General features: G+C 49.3%; 1 protein-coding gene across 1 annotated transcript in view; it reads right to left on the bottom strand.

The window, feature by feature from the left end:
- The window catches only part of mdka (midkine a), a 142,218-nt gene extending 124,287 nt beyond the window's left edge, over nt 1-17,931 (bottom strand). The window contains exon 1 of the mRNA XM_072518867.1: nt 17,774-17,931. The gene's annotated coding sequence lies outside the window, so the exon portion shown is untranslated. The remainder of the gene's footprint in view (nt 1-17,773) is intronic.
- Nucleotides 17,932-19,244: the final 1,313 nt, after the last annotated feature.

Raw genomic sequence — 19,244 nt, 5'->3', positions numbered from 1 at the left:
GGACACCGACGCACAGGGCACCGTCGCACAGGACACCGACGCACAGGGCACCGACGCACAGGGCACCGACGCACAGGGCACCGTCGCACAGGACACTGACGCACAGGGCACCGTCGCACAGGGCACCGACGCACAGGGCACCGACGCACAGGGCACCGACGCACAGGGCACCGTCGCACAGGGCACCGTCGCACAGGACACCGACGCACAGGGCACCGACGCACAGGGCACCGTCGCACAGGGCACCGTCGCACAGGGCACCGTCGCACAGGGCACCGTCGCACAGGACACCGTCGCACAGGACACCGACGCACAGGACACTGACGCACAGGACACCGACGCACAGGGCACCGTCGCACAGGGCACCGTCGCACAGGACACCGACTCCCAGGACACTGATGCACACGACACCACACACAGGGGACGGATGGACAGGAATCACCACTCTAGGGGACCCCGGACCTCGGGTCGGATGAGGAACCCGCCATTACGCCACTGCTATCTCCTACACCCTCCACCATCGCAGAGACACTCACCTTGGTTGGGCACTTTCGCGATGAGGCATCTGGGGCACTAACTGGTGCGCACAACACAGCCGTCCCGGTACAGCAGGTGGAGGCAGGAGCAGCCGAGGGGCCGGGCAGTCAGACAGCAGCCTGGCGCAGGCAACCATCTGCTGTCCAGATGGGTCACGGGTTTCTGGAGTTACCACACCCACCCATAGACCCGATGCAGTCACGGACCAAGCGACGACCGAAGGGGGTGACGGCCGGCTTGCAGCAGCTGCAGATGAAGGTGGAGGAGTCCACCCGCGTGCAGGAGCAGGGAATGGTGCCGGTGATGCATGGCACCCAGGCTGACACCGCACGGGTGGCGTCCATGGTGGAGGCAATGAGTGCGATGGTGTCAGACATGGGTCGCAGTATGCAAGGTGTGGGGCTTTCCGTGCAGGCGGCGTCCATGGCCCAGGGCATGGCTGCCCTCTCACAGGCAGCCATGAGCCAGAGCCAGCAGCAGATCGCAGAGGTGCTCAACGCTGTGGCCCAGTCTCAGCAGGCAATGGCCCAGTCTCTGCAGGCCATTGCTGAGGGCATCGGCGCCATTGCCCAGGTGCTGGCCGGCGTCGCCCAGATACAGACAGGGATGGCCAACTCCCTGAGCTCCATGGCTGCAAACTTGCAGACCCTTGGTGATACCAGGGCAGGCCTCCAGGACTGGCAGTGCCAGGTGTCGGAGGGGCGTCGGGTGCTCGGTCCGTTCGCAATCCCGACCCATATGGGACCATCGGGCACCCCGAGGGAGGAGGACACCGCGACACCGCAGACTCACCCCCTTCCGTCCCAGGTGCATTTAGTGGGCAACGGGCAGGACAGGCTGGCAGCTCGCCATCCCCGCCGCCCGAGCCGCAGCCTGGCCCATCTAGGCCGGGCCGCCCCAGGAAATGCTGCTGAACGGGTCCCTAGTCACAGGGCAGGAATCACAGGAGTCCACCTCCAGTTCTGCTGCACCGCCTGGGGAAATACCTAGACGCACGGTCCGGAAGGCCAAAAATTTAGACACTGAGTAAGTTGGCACGGGTGCAGGGAACAGATTAGATCTGGGGCTCGGGCACGTGTATGAACTGTTTGTTATTAAAATCACTTTCACACCGACAGAAGTTTCCTTTTGTGCTCTGTCCGATGCGTGCGGGGTGTGGTGTGAGGTGAGCACCAGTGGGTGTGTGAGGGGTGATAGAACGTCAGTCTCAGTTGAGTGTGCCCCCCCTTTCCCCTGAGTCGCCCTCGCCATCCCCCCGGGCAGACGGCGGGACCGTGCGCTACAGTGTCACGGCCGCATGGAGGGGCAGTCCGGGTGGAGGGTGGTACTGTGGCCATGCGTCAGACATTGTCCAATGATGTGGAGACCAGAGCTCATCACAGAGCGGGTGGTTATCATCCTCCATGGTCTGCAATAGACACGCTTCCACCGGCGACCGTGTGAGCCCGGCCCGTTGTGTGGCAGGTGAATGTGTAATGGAGGGGTGGTGTGCATGTGGGTGGGGTGAGGGTGGTAAGCTGGTGCTGTAGTGTGCAGTCTGTGCCCATACTCGGCGATTCTCACGCCCCCCTAGTCCGTGAACCAGGCGGCTATCAGCCTGTCCCGTGCCCGCTGGCCCAGCCGGTAACGGTGGGCAGCCTCCCGTCCATGTCCAGCCCGTCTGTCCTGACCATTGCCCCCATCTTCCTCATCTGGGGAGGTCTGGGTCTCGTCTTGCTGCTCTCCCCCTTCCCCCTCCTCTGCCTCCAGCACATCGCCCCTCTGCTGGGCTATGTTGTGCAGGACGCAGCAGACCAAAACGATGCGGCCAACCCCATCTGACGGGTACTGGACGGCCCCTCCAGAGCGGTCCAGGCACCAGAAGCGCATCTTCAGCAGCCCAAAGCACCTCTCTATCACACCTCTGGTCACTGCATGGGCATCGTTGTAGCGGTTCTCCGCGTCAGTCTGTGGCTTCCGTATGGGCGTCATCAGCCACGACCACAACGGGTAACCCCTATCGCCCAGCAACCAGCCCCTCAGCCGGGGGGGTCATCCCTCGAATATGGTGGGGATGAAAGATTGCGCCAATACGAATGAGTCATGTACACTGCCCGGATACCGGGCGCAGACGTGCAGGATCATCATGCGGTGGTCGCAGACCACCTGAATGTTCATGGAATTGGTCCCCTTCCTATTCGTGAACACGGCCCTGTTATCCGCAGGTGGCCGCACGGCGACGTGCATCCCATCGATCGCCCCCTGGACCATGGGCAACCTGCCCACGTCAGCGAAGCCCGCTGCCCGGGCATCCTGGCTGGCCCAGTGCACAGGGAACTGGTTGTAACAGTCCGCAATGTCATATAGGGCGTCAGTCACTGCACGGACGCACTGGTGCACCGATGCCTGCGAGATGCCGGACAGGTCCCCACTCGGCGCCTGGAATGACCCCGTGGCACAGACGTTCAGGGCCACCGTAACCTTGATGGCCACGGGGATAGGGTCTCCTCCCCCAGTGCCACGCGGTGCCAGGTGTGCCATCAGGTGGCAGATGTGTGCCACGGTTTCCCGGCTTATCCGGAGTCTCCTCCTGCATGCCCGGTCCGTGAGGTCCCGGTACGACGAGCGGGGCCGATACACACGGGGCCTCATCGGGCGTCTCCGTCTCCGTGGCACGACCACCTCCTCCTCCTCCTCCTGTCGTGCGGGCGGCCCTCCAGGCTGGGTGGCTGCCACCTGCCTCCCTGCGGCACGCTCCTCTGCGGCAGCCTCCGCCGCCTCCCTGGCACGCTCCTGCTCCAGCTCCCCCAGGGCAACATGTAGAAGTGCGGCTCCCGCCACGGCGGCCAACATCGCTGGGTGATGACCAAACATAACGGCCTGCAGGGGTTGGAGGGGATAGACGACACGTCACCATTGCCCCTCACACCCACCCACCCCCCCTGCAGCCATGTGCCATGCGCTGCACTGCATGGTCACGACTGTTGCCAGCTGGCACATGGCCAGGCGGACCCCCCCCCCCTCCCCGTCACGCACTGTCCCCAAACTCCCCCACTTTCCTCCCCGGCATGCACCCTCCCCCCCTCCTCCCTGGCACGCACCCTCCCCAACACCCCCCTCCACCCTGGCACGCACCCTCCCCAACACCACCCCCCCCCTCCTCCCCGGCACGCACCCTCCCCAACCCCTCCCCTCTCCTCCCCGGCAGGCACCCTCCCCAACCCACCCCCCTTTCCTCCCCGGCACGCACCCTCCCCAACCCCCCACCCACCCCCCCCGCCGCCTCTCATCTCCAGCACGCACCCTCCCCTCCCCCCTCCTCCCCGGAGATTTGGGGAGGCCCCGGGGCCCGTTGCGTTGCGCCGGTCCTCGACATTCTCAGAGGCGCGCGGCGCGATTCACGTCAACGGGATTTGCGGGGGCCGGAGAATATCGCTGGGCAGCCAGGCGAGATTTACGCCGCACCCCCGGCGGGTCGGAGAATCCCGCCCCACCTCTGCAAAAAAAGACAATGCTTCACACCTTAAACAAGTTAAACCAAGGACAGCACGATGGCGCAGTGGTTAGCACTACCACCTCACGGCACAGAGGACCCAGGTTCGAATTCCGGCCCCAGGTCAGTGTCCATGTGGAGTTTGCACATTCTCCCCGTGTCTGCATGGATCTCACCACCACAACCCAGAGATGTGCAGGTTAGCGGATTGGCCACGCTATAATTGCCCCTTAATTGGAATAAAAAAGAATTGGGTACTCCAAATATATATTTAACAGTGGACCCGAAGGCTAAAGCACAATCTGAAACTCACACCATCTGGTGTGGCTGCTCCCACTTTGTTGACAATGACTTTGAAACCTGACTTGTCTGGAAAGTAATTGAATTGTCTGGCCTCACCTTTGGACCATGATGTTTTGTCCCAGTGCCGAATGTCATCCAGCAATGTTTGACATCTGCATTCTCCTCCACCACACACCCAGTGAAAAACAAACATACCTTAGATAATAAGGAGCTCTAGCTCATTCCTCAGACGCACTTTTAAGTCAAATCATTCAACACTTCGAGTCGCACATCATTGATACCCGACCTTTGACCGATGTCCTACCTAATGTAGGAGGAATTCCAGTTTCAGTACAGTTTCTATTACACATCAGTGTCTCTTGGAACAGGGTACTGGAGGGATGGAGGGAGGGGAATAGCAGTGATATGTGGACAAAACCTATTTTCTAGCCACTTCACACAACTAAAAAATGCTTTCAACAAATTACATTCATCTGTCAATTTCACACTTTTCTAGGCAACTGAAAGGCAAATCAGCCAACACAAAAATAGTGAGATTCAGATGTGCACAGCTTCAACTTTTACCATTTCTGACCAGTAAATTTAAAAAAATAGACTATGCCATTGGATATGTGACCTCGATGCCCATAATCACACTCGGTACGCAGGTGTACTTTTAACCTCCTTTGTGTATCTGTTTCAAGCAGTGAGACAAAAAGCAGAGTGTGTGTGTTTTCTGATCACCGAGAGAGCTTTGTTATCTGGGTTACTGAGGTAGTAAATGCTTGTCAAATGAATATACCCAGGTACAGTATCAGTTCCGTACTGAGTGTAAGTGAATAATATTAATCTTTTTTTTAAATAAATGTAGTGTCTCCAATTCGTTTATTCCAATTAAGGGGCAGTTTAGCGTGGCCAATCCACCTACCCTGCACATCTTTGGGTTGTGGGGGCGAAACCCACGCAAACACGGGGAGAATGTGCAAACTCCACACGGACAGTGACCCAGAGCCAGGATCGAACCTGGGACCTCGGCGCCGTGAGGCAACCGTGCTAACCATTTGCGCCACCGTGCTGCCCTGTATTAATCTATTTGCCAGCTGTGGTTAGTCGGTGCTTTTTATTGAGCAACACTGGGTTAAATGAAGGTCTCAGGTATTACAGTGCTGCACTGGTTGAAATGAGTTTATTGTTGAATTGATTGAGTCCATAAGCTATTTAGGAGACAGGTTGTTGCAATGGTGAGCTGGAGTCTTCTGCCCCGCCCACTGCAAGATCACCATGGGTGGGACGAGGACCATGTAAAGGCCCATTGACCTCGGGCGAGAATTTTCAGTCGCTGGGTGGGCGTGGCAGAGAATCCCACCCGGTGTCACAAAACTGGAATTTACTTCATATTGGGAGCAGGAGTAAGCCATTCAGCCCAGTTGATCCATTTGTCAGGATCTGTTCCAGCAGCATATGTACAGTTACAACATATACCCATTCGCTTACGCTCAGTACAGAACCCACACTGCAGTTTGTCGTGAAGGACCCGCCGACAACAGCAGGAAATTCCAGGTGAGTGTGGATCAGATTAACTTTTTTGGCTCTTAATTATTTGCGTTTCGGGATCCGTCCTGCCCTAGGCAGACTCAGTGATATACAACACATACCTACTAGAGGGCTTGCAGAGATGTCTCAGATTCTTCAATTTTCTTAGCATTATACATACCCACCCTCACCGATAAGAGTATCATCACTTAGAGAGAGCTGCTGAGGAAAGATGTCCCATATGTATGGCAGGAAGACCATCAATATGTGTTCCAGTCATTTAACCAACCATTATTCAAAGAGACATCTCTGATCTTATGTTGGAAAGAAGATCATTGGGAAGCAGCTGAAGATGATGCGCCATAGTCCCGGAGGGCCATAGGTTGCTCTCCCCTTTGAGGCGGAGAGCTGACTGGTGGTGATTTAACCTGAGGATCCCACTTCTCAGGCGAGGGGCAAGGTTGAGAAGGCGGGGTCTTCATGAATAACCTCAGCCGGTTATTAAAAGGGGAAAGCAGCCTCTGGTCATCTGGGACTATGAAGACTTTACTTATCAATGCAAGGAATGGGTGATCCATTGTACATAGTCAGTTTGGCTATAGGTTGTATCATTGATTCACAATGAGCCAGATATATATCCTTCTGGATTCTGACACATAAAATATTCACTCTCGGTCCTTTGGCTGTGAGCATGTGTTCACCACTTTTCTTCAGGCATAAGATGCTGATAGTAGCAAATGGCTCTAATAGTTTGACTTCACTGACACATCGGTTCACATTCAGTGCGGAAAGCCTGTTCACTTTCTGGCTGAAGATCTCTCCACTCTGAATCTTCACCCAGATTTGTCTGTCCGCTAACTTCATGATTGTGCTTGCACTTATCTGGGTCTCTGCCGCACCCCCTTTACTGTTGACAGCATACTGCATACTTTTGGTTTGGCTGTATCTTATTGTAACCTTTGGTAATACCCCCAGAATCAGATTTCCTACATTTTGTCCTCTTAAACCATCTTACAAAGGTTTTGGAATACAGGACAGCTGTGAGGTGGGACTTTCCACATGGCTTGCTTGCTTTCTGTGTCCTGGCTAGTGCATCATTACTGGTAGCTGATACTTTCAGGAATTGCTGCCCAATCCTAGTTGCTTCATATTTTTGCCACCATTTTGTAGTATGTCAATATTGTGACCTTTCTTTTTCTCCAAAAGGTCTTTTTGGAAGGCTTCAAACAATGTTGAAGCTATAACTAGCTCCATTATATATTCTGACAACGCAGCTTCTGAAAAGTCACAGTTCTTGCCCTTATCACGGTACCTGCTGAAGAACCTATCGATTGATTCTTGTGGTCCAATTGGTATATTCTGAAGTTCATCTTTACATGAAGCTGATCTTCCAGCATGTCCACAGCTTGACAAGAAGCTTCCGATCCTCCTCAGACAGGTCCGAAGTATTGACTCTATGCATTCCCTCATTTCCAGTGGCAATCCTTATTTTCCTGCTTGTTTATCCGGTTCTGTGACGGATAAATCTAAAAAGCATATTTTCACCTTTTGTTTAAAAAGGTCTAAATTCAGTTAGGACATCTGTGGCCTTCCAATTCACGCTGGGGAATTTGGTGGTCACCTTCCTGCTGTTTGTTGTGTTTTACAGATGCTCCCGACATACAGGGGATTTGTAAGCTCTCAATTCCATGGAGAGAGTCAAAATTGCAACGGCTGTTTTTTTAATTGTTTCCTCCTTTTTTGAATGTGGTTCAGGCTTTTGCCACACTCACCCCAGTGTGCTGTTTTCCCACTTGCACTTTTTTGTCTTTTACATGGGAATGGCATCCCAGAATGGCCCTGCAGCTTTACTGTCCAATTCGAAAACTGTCTACACAGCTCAACTCTGAACTGATTCATTGCTCCTATTCACCACTCATCCAGCTATCTCACAAATCAGGTTCTGCAAAGCACTATCTGGAGAGGGACTCTGCCTCCTGGGGTTTCAATGCACCAAATCTTGCCTATGGCCCCTCCTATAGTCTGCAAACTCACATCGCTGCCACCATGTTGTGTTTCTGGCTCCTTTATTGAAACTCAGCAATTTTGCACACAGGATGCGTAAACTATAAGTAGGTTTAATTTATTTGAAGACTCCAACTAAGATATACATCTTACAAGGTAGCTCAACAAAATGGTATACTCTAGGGATTCAGCAATCCCCATTACTCACAGCCTTATAGCTGCAACCATTCACACACACGATTATCTGACTGTTAATCACATGCTGCTTTACATCCAGGTTTTTTGATCATTTGCATATTCGATTAAAATGACACAACAGGCATGTTCACAAATGGTTGCACTGCATTCAGTTCCATTTGCAACTCGCCAAATTCTCAGGAAGTCTGTGCCTGCAAGCAGGAAGCCTGGAAAACATTCAGGCTTGGGATGGTAAGTAGCAAATAACATTCACAGCACACAAGTGTCAAGCAATGATCATCTCTTACAAAATAGATTCTAAACACCTTCCCTTGACATTCAATGGTATTACCATCATTACCTCCTCACCATCAACAATCTGGGGGCACCATTAACAGCAACTTTACTGGATGAACCACATTAGTACTGTGGCTACAAAAGCAGGTCAGAGGCTGGATATTCTGCATTGAGTAGCTCATCTCCTTACTCCTAACGTCTGTCCACCATTTACAAGGAACAAGTCAAGAGTGTGATGGAATACAGTTCACTTGCCAGGTTGAGAATAGCTCCAATAAAACACTTAAGAAGCTCAACACCAACCAAGACAAAGCCACCCGCTTGATTATCATCTCACTTACCTCCTTAAATGTTCACTCTCTCCATGACTGGGACGCCATGGCAGCAGTGTGTCTATCTACAAGATGCCCTGCAACAACTCACTTTTACAGCACCTTCCAAATCCACAACTTCTACCACTTAAAAGAACAAGGACAGCAGATGCATGGGAACACCACCCACTTCTACATTCCACTCAAAGTCACTCACTATCCTGAATTGGAAATATGTTGATGTTCCTTCACTGTCGTTGGGTCAAAATCCTGGAACTCTCCCTAACAGCACCGTGGATGTGCCTATACCACGTGGACTGCAGTGGTTCAAGAAGGCGGTTCACCACCAACGTCTCAAGGGCAATTAGGGGTGGGTAATAAATGCATTCTTTCCAGCAAAACTCACATCCCATCAACCTTTTTTTTTTAAAAAAGGAGTGGAAGAAATGATCTGCTGGAGTTCTGCTGTCCTGAAGTATTTCCTGATTGAACTTCATTGAGCTTGAGTGATACAGTGAAGTACAACATTTGAAGCCATTGTCCAGTTAGCCACTGCCATTTCAATCTTTGCCCTAATTTAAGATTTTGAAATAACCATTGTCGGCACCTTTTTAAAACTCAAGATGAAATAGCATTTTAGGACATGCCAGAAGTTAGAATAGGGCAGCACGGTAGCATTGTGGATAGCACGACTGCTTCACAGCGCCAGGGTCCCAGGTTCGATTCCGGCTTGGGTCACTGTCTGTGCGGAGTCTGCACATCCTCCCCGTGTGTGCGTGGGTTTCCTCCGGGTTCTCCGGTTTCCTCCCACAGTCCAAAGATGTGCAGGTTAGGTGGATTGGCCATGATAAATTGCCCTTAGTGTCCAAAATTGCCTTTAGTGTTGGGTGGGGTTACTGAGTTATGGGGATAGGGTGGAGGTGTTGACCTAGGGTAGCGTGCTCTTTCAAAAAAGAGCCAGTGCAGACTCGATGGGCCGAATGGCCTCCTTCTGCACTGTAAATTCTATAATTAAAAAAAAAAAAATCTTTGATTGACCATTTATTTTACAGGTAAATCACGCAGCAAAAACTCACAATAGCTCTCCGAATCCAACAACTTTAGAGACTGGGGAACATTATAATCAGAGTGATGCTTCCCAAGTGGAAACCTTTCACAGTTTTTTTATGAGAAAAGTTTTACTGGCTCCAATTCGTCTAAAGAGCAATTTGATTTTCCTCAGCAAGGATCAATAAGTCTCCCACGAGAATTGGTTTTGCTTTTTTAAAATCAAACCCCCACCATACCAGTGATGTCAACGTCAACCTTTCAACCTTAAGCCTGGCTTAATGAGAGAAAGCACTTTTGTTCCAAGACAGATGTAAACAAAAGGCTAGAAGAGAAAACCACAGGTCGGCATTCTGAAAGTACCGGCTCTGAAGGGAACAGAACTTTAAAGGGGCCATGGTCAGCTGGAAAATCTCTTGCAAGACAGCTCGCCAATTTGTAAACACAGAGACATGTATTATGACAATAGGATGAATCACTAGCATGTCCCAGACACTTACAAAAATACACTGCAGACACTTTGACATTTTCACATTCGAGTTTAAGTCAAGCCTAATGCCAACCATCCCAAGGGCCTGGCTGAATCCAAAAAAACTCCAATATGTCAGCAGCATTCTTTCACCAAGAATTTCTTACTTTATTATTTAAAGGATAAGATCTTGCGGAGCCCTATTGTCGTGCTGAGTCGGTAAACTAGTTGCAATTGCACATTTAGAGGTACGTGTCATGGCAAAACCTTCAACACTTTGAAAATGAAAGTGTATCCATGGGCTGCAAAATTGTAAACCGTCTAATGGGTTTGTTTTATATGGAAGTCAGTGCCGAGGCGGTCCTTCTCGTTAAGTCAACTCTTTTTGCTAACTCCATCAGTCTGTGTCCCCCACACACACTACCACTCATCCCCAAGGCCCTTCTACTGTCTCCTGGCTTTTTAAAGTTACCCCCTTTTCTTCCTGTGTTGGGATGTCTTGACTTACATTTCAAAAAGCCAGCAAAAGTCTCATTAGCTAGGTTCCTGCAAATTTGCAGAGCACAACAGCAGCAAATGGACAGAAGGACAACAGGGTTGTTACAAATATCTTGCCCAATTGAGTGCACCTTCCCACAAACTAAGAGACCAAAAGCGGATGGAGGCTGCTTCGTGCAGGGGCACTAGCTTAGCAGCCTTGGTCACGGCGCCTCTGCCGCTTCCGCCGGCACGGTACTCCACCAGCCCGATAGTGTTGGCGGCTCTTCGGATCTGGGGCCAGTGGAGGAGACATGTAGGGGAGGTAAGAGCATCGGTGTGGACCCCAATCTGCGGCAACCACCGATTTGCCCCGGGGATCATGTACGGGGGGTATCGACTGTGGAGGAGCGCGGGGATTGTGAGGATGGGGGATCTGTTCCTGGAAGGGAGCTTTCCGAGCATGAGGGCGCTGGAGGAGACGTTTGGGCTGGTGAGGGGGAACAAATTTAGATACTTACAGGTGCGGAATTTTGTACGCAGACTGGTGCCGTCCTTCCCATGTCTCCCGCCAAAGGGAGGCAGGACAGGGTAGTTTCTGGGGGAGAGATGGGAGAGGGTAGAGTTTCAGACATCTACAAGGAACTAATGGGAGCTGAGGATACGCAGACCAAGGGCCTGATGCTTAAGTGGGAAGAGGAGCTCAGGGGGGAGATGGAGGACGGTATCTGGGCAGAAGCCCTGAGCAAAGTAAACACGATGGTGGCTTGGATGAGCAAATTCTTCGGGCTGGAGGACAAGTGTGCTAGATGCGCCAGAGGGCCGCCTAACCATGTATACATGTTCTGGTCATGCCCTAAACTCAGGGGGTACTGGCAGGGATTTGCAGATGTCATGTCCCGGGTATTGAAAACTGGGGTGGTAATGAGCCCTGAGGTGGCAATCTTTGGGGTTTCGGAGGACCCGGGAGTCCAGGAAGAGAGAGGCCGACGTTCTGGCCTTTGCTTCCCTGGTAGTCCGGCGACGAATACTGCATGGAGGGACTCAAAGCCCCCGTGGGCTGGGGTATGGCTATTGGACATGGCGAGCTTTCTTGGCCTAGAGAAAGTCAAGTTTGCTTTGAGAGGTTCGCTCTTAGGGTGGCAGCCATTTATTGACTTCTTCGCTGTGGAGTAAGCGTCAGGAGAGGGGGGGGGGTGGGGCTAGGGTAGAGTAGAGTAGAGTAGGGGGATATTGAGACAGGTCCTTGCGTGAACAGAGCCATGGTTTGCACTATGTTTAATTTGTGTCTTGACTTCTTTTTTTTGTACTGTACAATGTCACTTTTTCTATATGTCTAAATAAAATTGTTTGTTAAAAAAAAACTAAGAGACCAGAAATGATATGTGATAGATTTCTGATCATTCTGCAGCTGTCACAAAGAACATTGGAGCATTTCATCAGGGTGGTCTTACAACTCTGCAGCATTCCTCTGGGCTCTGACTGGATGTCTAGCACCTTTAAATTGTAAACATGAACTCAAATAAAATCTACTTTTGTGTAAATTGATGAAAGGAAGACTATGGAGGTGAGCAGATGCAAAAAGCCAGTCTTTCTCACTGCAATCCCAGCTAACAGGTTAACCTCAGAATTTCTGCTGTACTGAATATGCCTTTGTGAATAAATTGTCTTCCGCACTTTGGAGTTGGCTTGCAAACCAGATTTAGCTACAGTTAGCGGAGGGATTACACAAAAGATTCAGTGCAATGTCCCAAAAGATTTCAACTTGCAATGGCAATTCCTCCACACAAATGTATTACCAAACGAAGCTGTGCAATCATGAAAGGGTCAGCAAACCTTATGCCCTTCAGTCCTATTCTACCACTAACCAAAGGGAGAAGGAATCCCTCAAGCCTTTCTCAGGATGCCTCCTAGCAGTCAGTCAGAGCACACCACTGTCCTTCTGTGGAAGTGGGGAAAGCCAGGATTAATACAATTGTCAAAAACTCAGGTTGCAGATGGGAGCTTTTAGAGGACATTCACCAGTCTTTTAGAGAGGACGAGATTAGAGACTGCTAAATCACATTCTAGCCCATTGTAGCTGGACCTTTGAGCTGGGAGGTAGTAGAAGATGATCTCTCTCAACTTTGAGGCAGTTGGAAATATTTATCCATCCTGTGCAGCAGGTTTAGCAACACACACAGATAGCTTTAATATTAAAACTTACAGTTTTCTGGTGCTGGATGCCTGGAAGACAATTATTAATGGCTTACAAAGTATTTGCCATTGTTTCCTCTTCGCATTTCTGCTTCTCCTATCGAATTTGCTGACCCTTGAACCCTTGACCAATTGTCCACCCCACCCACCTTTGAAAGTTGTTTTCAAATACGCAAAGGATAAATGTGGGACAAACCCCCCCAAGCTGCATAGAATTACATTGATTTTCCGCACCATAAATAATTCTGTAAACAGGCCATTTGTTGCAATCTACAGGGAGGCAATGGTTACTGAAGAGTCTCCAAGCAACACAGGTTTTTTTCCCCTTAAAAGAACCTCGTTCTCAGCAGTAAAGTATCCCAGGTGCCATATAATGGGGGATAAACAAAGCACATTTTGAAGTAAATAAGTCACCCATTACAATGTTATAGCTTTGCACCACAACAAAGCTATTATCATTGCTCCTTAAACCAGGGTCCCATCACAAATCTTGGAGTCAGTGCTCAGTTTAGCACCACAAGCAATGAAATAAACCAGTTGGGTCAAATGCCCTGTTTCTGTATTATAAACTCTACGCAAAGTATGCAAAGAACAGAGATTTAAAGAAAACGTTTGGAGTTATCACACTGGTTGGTGCTATTCTTTGCAATGCTTCAATCTGGAATATGGAGACCCACATTATCTAAGAGGCAAAAATCCAGCAGTTCTTTTTTGCTTGTGGCTGTCTGAATGCAAGGTTTAGATTTACAGACTCATTGGGGGTGGGGGGGGGAGTGGGGGGAGGGGAGGGGAAGAAGCATGAAGAACAGCTTCACTTTGCGAGTTGGCATACATTTTGATGCAAGGAGCTTTAAGCCTGTGCATGACCCAGTTAGTTGGGTCTGCTTCACTCCGGTCCAAACTAGTATTTCCTTTTTGCAGTTGATGGACTGTTTTAGCTGGCCAGCACTTCTTAGAACAAACCTGGCAGATTAAATTTGCTGGTGAGAAATGCGAAAAGCTAAAGGTGTTGTGAGAAATTGTGAGGTATTGCAAGAAGTAGCCAACAGCGCAGTAAATACCAATAGATTCAACATTCAAATTCCATTTGAGGATTTTCAGATGTTAAAAATTTAGTAAAATTGAATAGAAAAATCAGTGGATTTCTGATTGCTATTTTTAAGCTATGGAGTTGTCTTTATAACAAGTTCCCAATGTCAACTGTGCAATGTTAAGTTTTTTCACAGCCGGGGAAAGATCAAATCCTGTCTCCCTCAAATACCACCAAAAAGTCCAGATCTTATTCTCACCAAGAACAATTATATATCCACCCGCTCAATTAAAACTGGAGAGAAAATGTACATCAATAGTTTAAAATGTAGTATTTAATTAATCAAAGGCCTTTGGTTTAATTTGACACAAAGTTGCAGTTCTTTTGAAATAGGCAATTGAAGTTACTCACTAAAGCAGTGTGGCAGTGTGTTCAAAGCTTTCATTATCATCTATCTTCCTTTATTAAGTGAAGGCCACATATTTACAGTTTGCACCTCTTAAAATGTAACTTTTCAGGCCACAAAGGCAAACTTTTCAGTGTGATCGCAGAGCATTAATCATATCACATCAGAAAACTCACAAAGGAACACCAATTATTTCCTATTTCACAACAATGGCAACACTGCAGAAGTACTTCATTGGTTGTAAAACACTTCAGAAGATCCTGAAGTTGTGAAAGACACTATATAAAAGCAAATCTTTCTTTGTTACATGAACAAGCCTCAGTTCCATTTGAATAGAGAAACCCACGGCAACAGCTCTGCAAGGAACCCGATTTATTTTAAACAGTGTATTCTCAGAATTACTGCCCTTTTACTAAAAAGAGCTCCCAGCTTCCCATGACACATTAATTTCCTTTCCGATTCCGAATGGCATGGCCAAGATGGGTTCATTTCAGCTCCCTGGTCTGCACCCTGATCTGAGTCAGGGCAATATTATGCTTGACAAAGTGGGGTAAAAGAAGCCTCCCATTCCCCTTATTGCTCCCCAGTAACCATACTGAAATGTATAAGTGTTGGCAGGCTTTGGCTCCACTGTGTGTAATGTGCACAGGGTTGCAGCAGCAAGTCTTACCCCAGCAGGGGGGTAGTGGGGACTGAGGCAGAGGAGAGGGGAAGGCTTTAAACACAATTTGGCTTTTCAGTCTTCGACACCCCAAACTCGTTTACATATAATTAATTAATTATTTGTAGAAGTGTAGTCAGGGTTTCTGCATAAATAGGTTCTACACACTGGTATAATGGTGACCAGTTCTGTTATTGACGGATGAATGGTTGTTTTCTCTTTGTGAATTTTCTCTCTGAAACCAGCAGCACCTCACTCATCCATCCGGTGGAGTGAAAACGTCGATTGAGTGTTTTGGCTAGTCGACAGCAATGGCATCGGAAGCACATTTCCAACCAACCTCCACATTCCTTTGCTGATTACAGAGCTCTAACATTCAGTGACACAGCCCACTCTCTCTCTGTCCTGACCATGCTGCCATTGTATGATCGGGTTTTCCCGGGTCCATGTCGAACCCTGTCGCTAGCTCCTGCACCTAGTCACCGTTTACTTTCTGGGGACCGGCTCTCTTACTTTTCTCTCAATTCCCTTTCTACTGGAGTTTTATCTGCCTCCCTCCCCTTCTTCCTCCGCCTTGTCTCGCTCTCTTGTTTCTTTCTTCGTTCCATTTGTTTCTCCTGTGACCGACCCCTTTCCCTCTCCCTCCCTCCCTTATCTCCTCCCCTCTGAGCATTGGTTTGAAGGATTTCCTGGGATCGAGTTGCCCAGTTGGAAAGAACAGGATTCGAGCCCCTGTCCAACTGACTGGTCGGCTGGTGTTGACCTTAACGCTGATCCCTCCTTCCTCTCCCAAACTGGGACTGTAACGCACATCCTGGCCGGGGTTGGAGCTCCACGGAAGGGGGGGGGGGGGGGGCGCTGGATACCAAGTCAACCCACGGGCCCCAGAAGCTCAATAAAACGCTGACTTTGGAAACATCCAGTAGTGACCCAGAGTAGGAACTCCACCAGGCAATAGGGAACAAGTGAGTGGAGGGGACTGCTGAACTGAACTGACTGAATCTCTTGACTGTCAATTCCACACTGGGGAAGCCAGAACCAAATTCTCCATCTGACCCTTCCAATGTGTCCCCCAAAATCTCCCATTTTATACACCCCAAAAAACCTCCATCTAACAAACTCTAATCCTCCAAACTCTCCCATCTAATACCCCCAAACTCTTTCAAATACCCCAAACCTTCCCATCTAATGCCCCCCAAACCTTCCCAGCTAATGCCTCTCAAACCTTCCCATTGAATACCCCTCAAAATCTCCCATCTAATGCCCCTCAAACTCTCTCAAATACCCCCAAACTCCCTCAAATACCCCCAAACTCTCCCATATAATCCTCCTCCAAAGTCTCCTCTCTAATACCCCCTCCAAATTCCCTCTCTAATACCCCCTCGAAACTCCCTCCTAATACCCTCTCCAAACTCTCCCCTCTAATACCCCTCAAACTCTCCCCTCTAATACTCCTCAAACTCTCTCCTCTAATACCCTCTCCAAACTGTCCCCTTTAATATCCTCTCCAAACTCTCTCCTCTAATACTCCTCAAACTCTCCCCTCTAATACTCCTCAAACTCTCTCCTCTAATACCCTCTCCAAACGCTCCCCTCTAATATCCTCTCCAAACTCTCTCCTCTAATACTCCTCAAACTCTCCCCTCTAATACTCCTCAAACTCTCTCCTCTAATACCCCCTCCAAACTCTCCCCTCTAATACCTCCTCCAAACTCTCCCCTCAAATACTCCTCAAACTCTTCCCTCTAATACTCCTCAAACTCTCACAAATACCCCCAAACTCTCTCAAATACCTCCAAACTCTCCCCTCTAATACCCAACCTCGGAAATACCCCCAAACTCTCTCAAAAAGCCCCAAACTCTCTCAAATACCCTCAAACTCTCCCATCTAATATCCCCTCCAAACTCTCCCATCTAAAATCCCCTCCAAATTCTCCCCTCTAAAACCCTAAAACTCTCTCCTCTAATGCACCCTCCAAGCTCTCCCCTCTAATACCCCTAAAACTCTCCCCTCTAAAACCCCTAAAACTCTCCCCTCTAATACCCCCTCCAAACTCTCCCCTCTAATACCCCTTCCAAACTCTCCCCTCTAATACCCCCTCCAAACACTCACATCTAAGACCCCCAAAGTCTCCTATTCAATTTCTCCACCTCAAACCCTCCCATCCAAAGACCCAACACGCTCGCTCCTTCTCTCATCTCAACACCAACAGTCTGGGCCATTGAACCCGAATACCCATTCGTCCAACACTCTCTCATATCCAATGCTCTCCAGTCTCCACTCACCTACATCAGCCCAGCAGTCCTCGCACACCCTCCCCTGCCATTTCATCAACTTTCTGTTCCACCAGTTATAACAAGAAGTGCTCTAATCAGAGTTACCCCCACTTTGCAGCAAATAAAGCTAAAGCTCCTCCACACGTTTCCCCTCACACCTACTTGTTATTTGTTAACAGCGCCCCCCCCCCCCCCCCCACATACCCCTTGCCTGGGCGAGAATGACACACGTGCACTTCTATCCGCTTCCCACTTTCAGGGAATCCTGCCCCCACCTCACCCCCTCCCATCCATCCGTCTCCCAGTTTTCCCAGAGCAGGTTCCCCATTGAAACTCCCAATTCCATTTGGACTCCTAATCCTATTGTTCAAACTCCAGCCACGTAAGCCACCGGGATCGGTCCTCGAAATGCAGATCTGGAGCCTCTTTGCAGAGTTCTCTTGCCCCTCTGTCGTCGTCCGCCCCCCCCCCCCCCCCCCAATGGAACTAACCCGTGTTAGGTCAGTCAGATTCTGCATTTTGTTTCAAAGCTTGAAGATGAAGCAGGGACTGGCATTCCAGTCAAATCTAAAAGCATCCACTCGATCACTGACTTACTTGTTCGGCTTTGTGGTGTGGTTCTTCAGCTCAGGATCTCAGTCAGTCAGTCACTCCTCTCTCTCTCTGCAGTCTCGCTAAGTCTTTTGAAACTAATTGAAGCTGGGAAAAACATTTAAATTACCCCGACAGCGACGTCACGCACACGTGACGGAAACACCTTTCAAAATAATGGATTGGAAAGTGTTAACTTGAGCAAAGGCTTTGAGAGTTGCAGGACGCAGGGGCAGCCTTTCATTATACTTACGAGATCAGGCATTCATTTGATATTCCTGACCCCGCTTCGCTTCCTTTCTCTTGTTCGAAGATTTGCGCATACACAAGGTTGAAGTATAGTTCTAACAGCGATGCAGTCTTCACAAGTTGTGGGGGGGTCCAAAAAAGTCACAACACGTTGATCAGTTGGTGCACTGATTGTGAAGTGCTCTGACCATAAGACCATAAGATAAAGGAGCAGAATTAGGCCATTTGACCCATTGAGTCTGCTCCGCCATTCAATCATGGCTGATATGTTCCTCGTCCCCATTCTCCTGCCTTCCCCCCATAATCCTTTATCTCCATATTAGTCAAGAAATCTCCTTATTAATCAAGAACACCAGATTTGTGCCTGAGGTGCTGTTACCTACAGGGTTACAGACCAAGAGCTGGAAGGTGAAATCAGACAGAATAGTTCTTAGTACATCAGGGCTAGGAGCAGGCAATTTAGCCTCTGGAGCCTGCTCCACCATTTAATATGATCATGGCTGATCTCATCATAGCCTCAATTCCACTGTCCTGTCCATTCTCCATTACTCTTCAACCCATTACCAATTAAAAATCTGTCTAACTCCACCTTAACTTTTCTCACACCAGAATCCACCGCACTCTGGGATAGCGAATTCCACAGATTCACAACCCTTTGGGAGAAGTAGTTTCTCCCCATCCCTGTTTTAAATTTGCTCCCCCTTATCCTGAGACTATTACCACTGGTTCTAGAATGCCCCAGAAGAGGAAGCATCTGCTCCGCATCTACTTTATCCATACCTTTTATCATCTTATATACCTGAATTTCGTTGCCTCTCATTCTTCTAAACTCTGGAGTGCACAGGCCTAAACTACTCAATCTCACTTTTATATCAGTGTTTTTCAAACTTTTTTTCCGGGGACCCATTTTTATCAACCAGCCAACCATCAGGACCCACACCAGCCGACCTTCGTGACCCACCATATTCACTTACCTTTATCGTGACAGGTGAGCCTGCTTGGACCTTACAATCTCACTTGCTTTGTCATTCAATGTTATATTTCTGTATGGTTTGTTCATCAGAGGTCCTGGAGCTCACACCAGCACTGCTTTGTCCTGCTGTGGACTCTCCTGAACAGCTCACACCACCACTGCTTTGTCCTGCTGTGGATTCTCCTGAGCCCTCTCTCCAGCAGGCTTAGTTGTGAGATCCTGGCCTGTTTGTGGAGCTCTGGCCCTTTCTTCCTT

The sequence above is a fragment of the Scyliorhinus torazame genome, chromosome 10 (genome assembly GCF_047496885.1).
Source record: "Scyliorhinus torazame isolate Kashiwa2021f chromosome 10, sScyTor2.1, whole genome shotgun sequence".
NCBI classification, from domain to species: domain Eukaryota; kingdom Metazoa; phylum Chordata; class Chondrichthyes; order Carcharhiniformes; family Scyliorhinidae; genus Scyliorhinus; species Scyliorhinus torazame.
The sequence above is the reverse complement of the archived record's forward strand: the minus strand, read 5'-3'. Positions and strand labels throughout refer to the sequence as shown.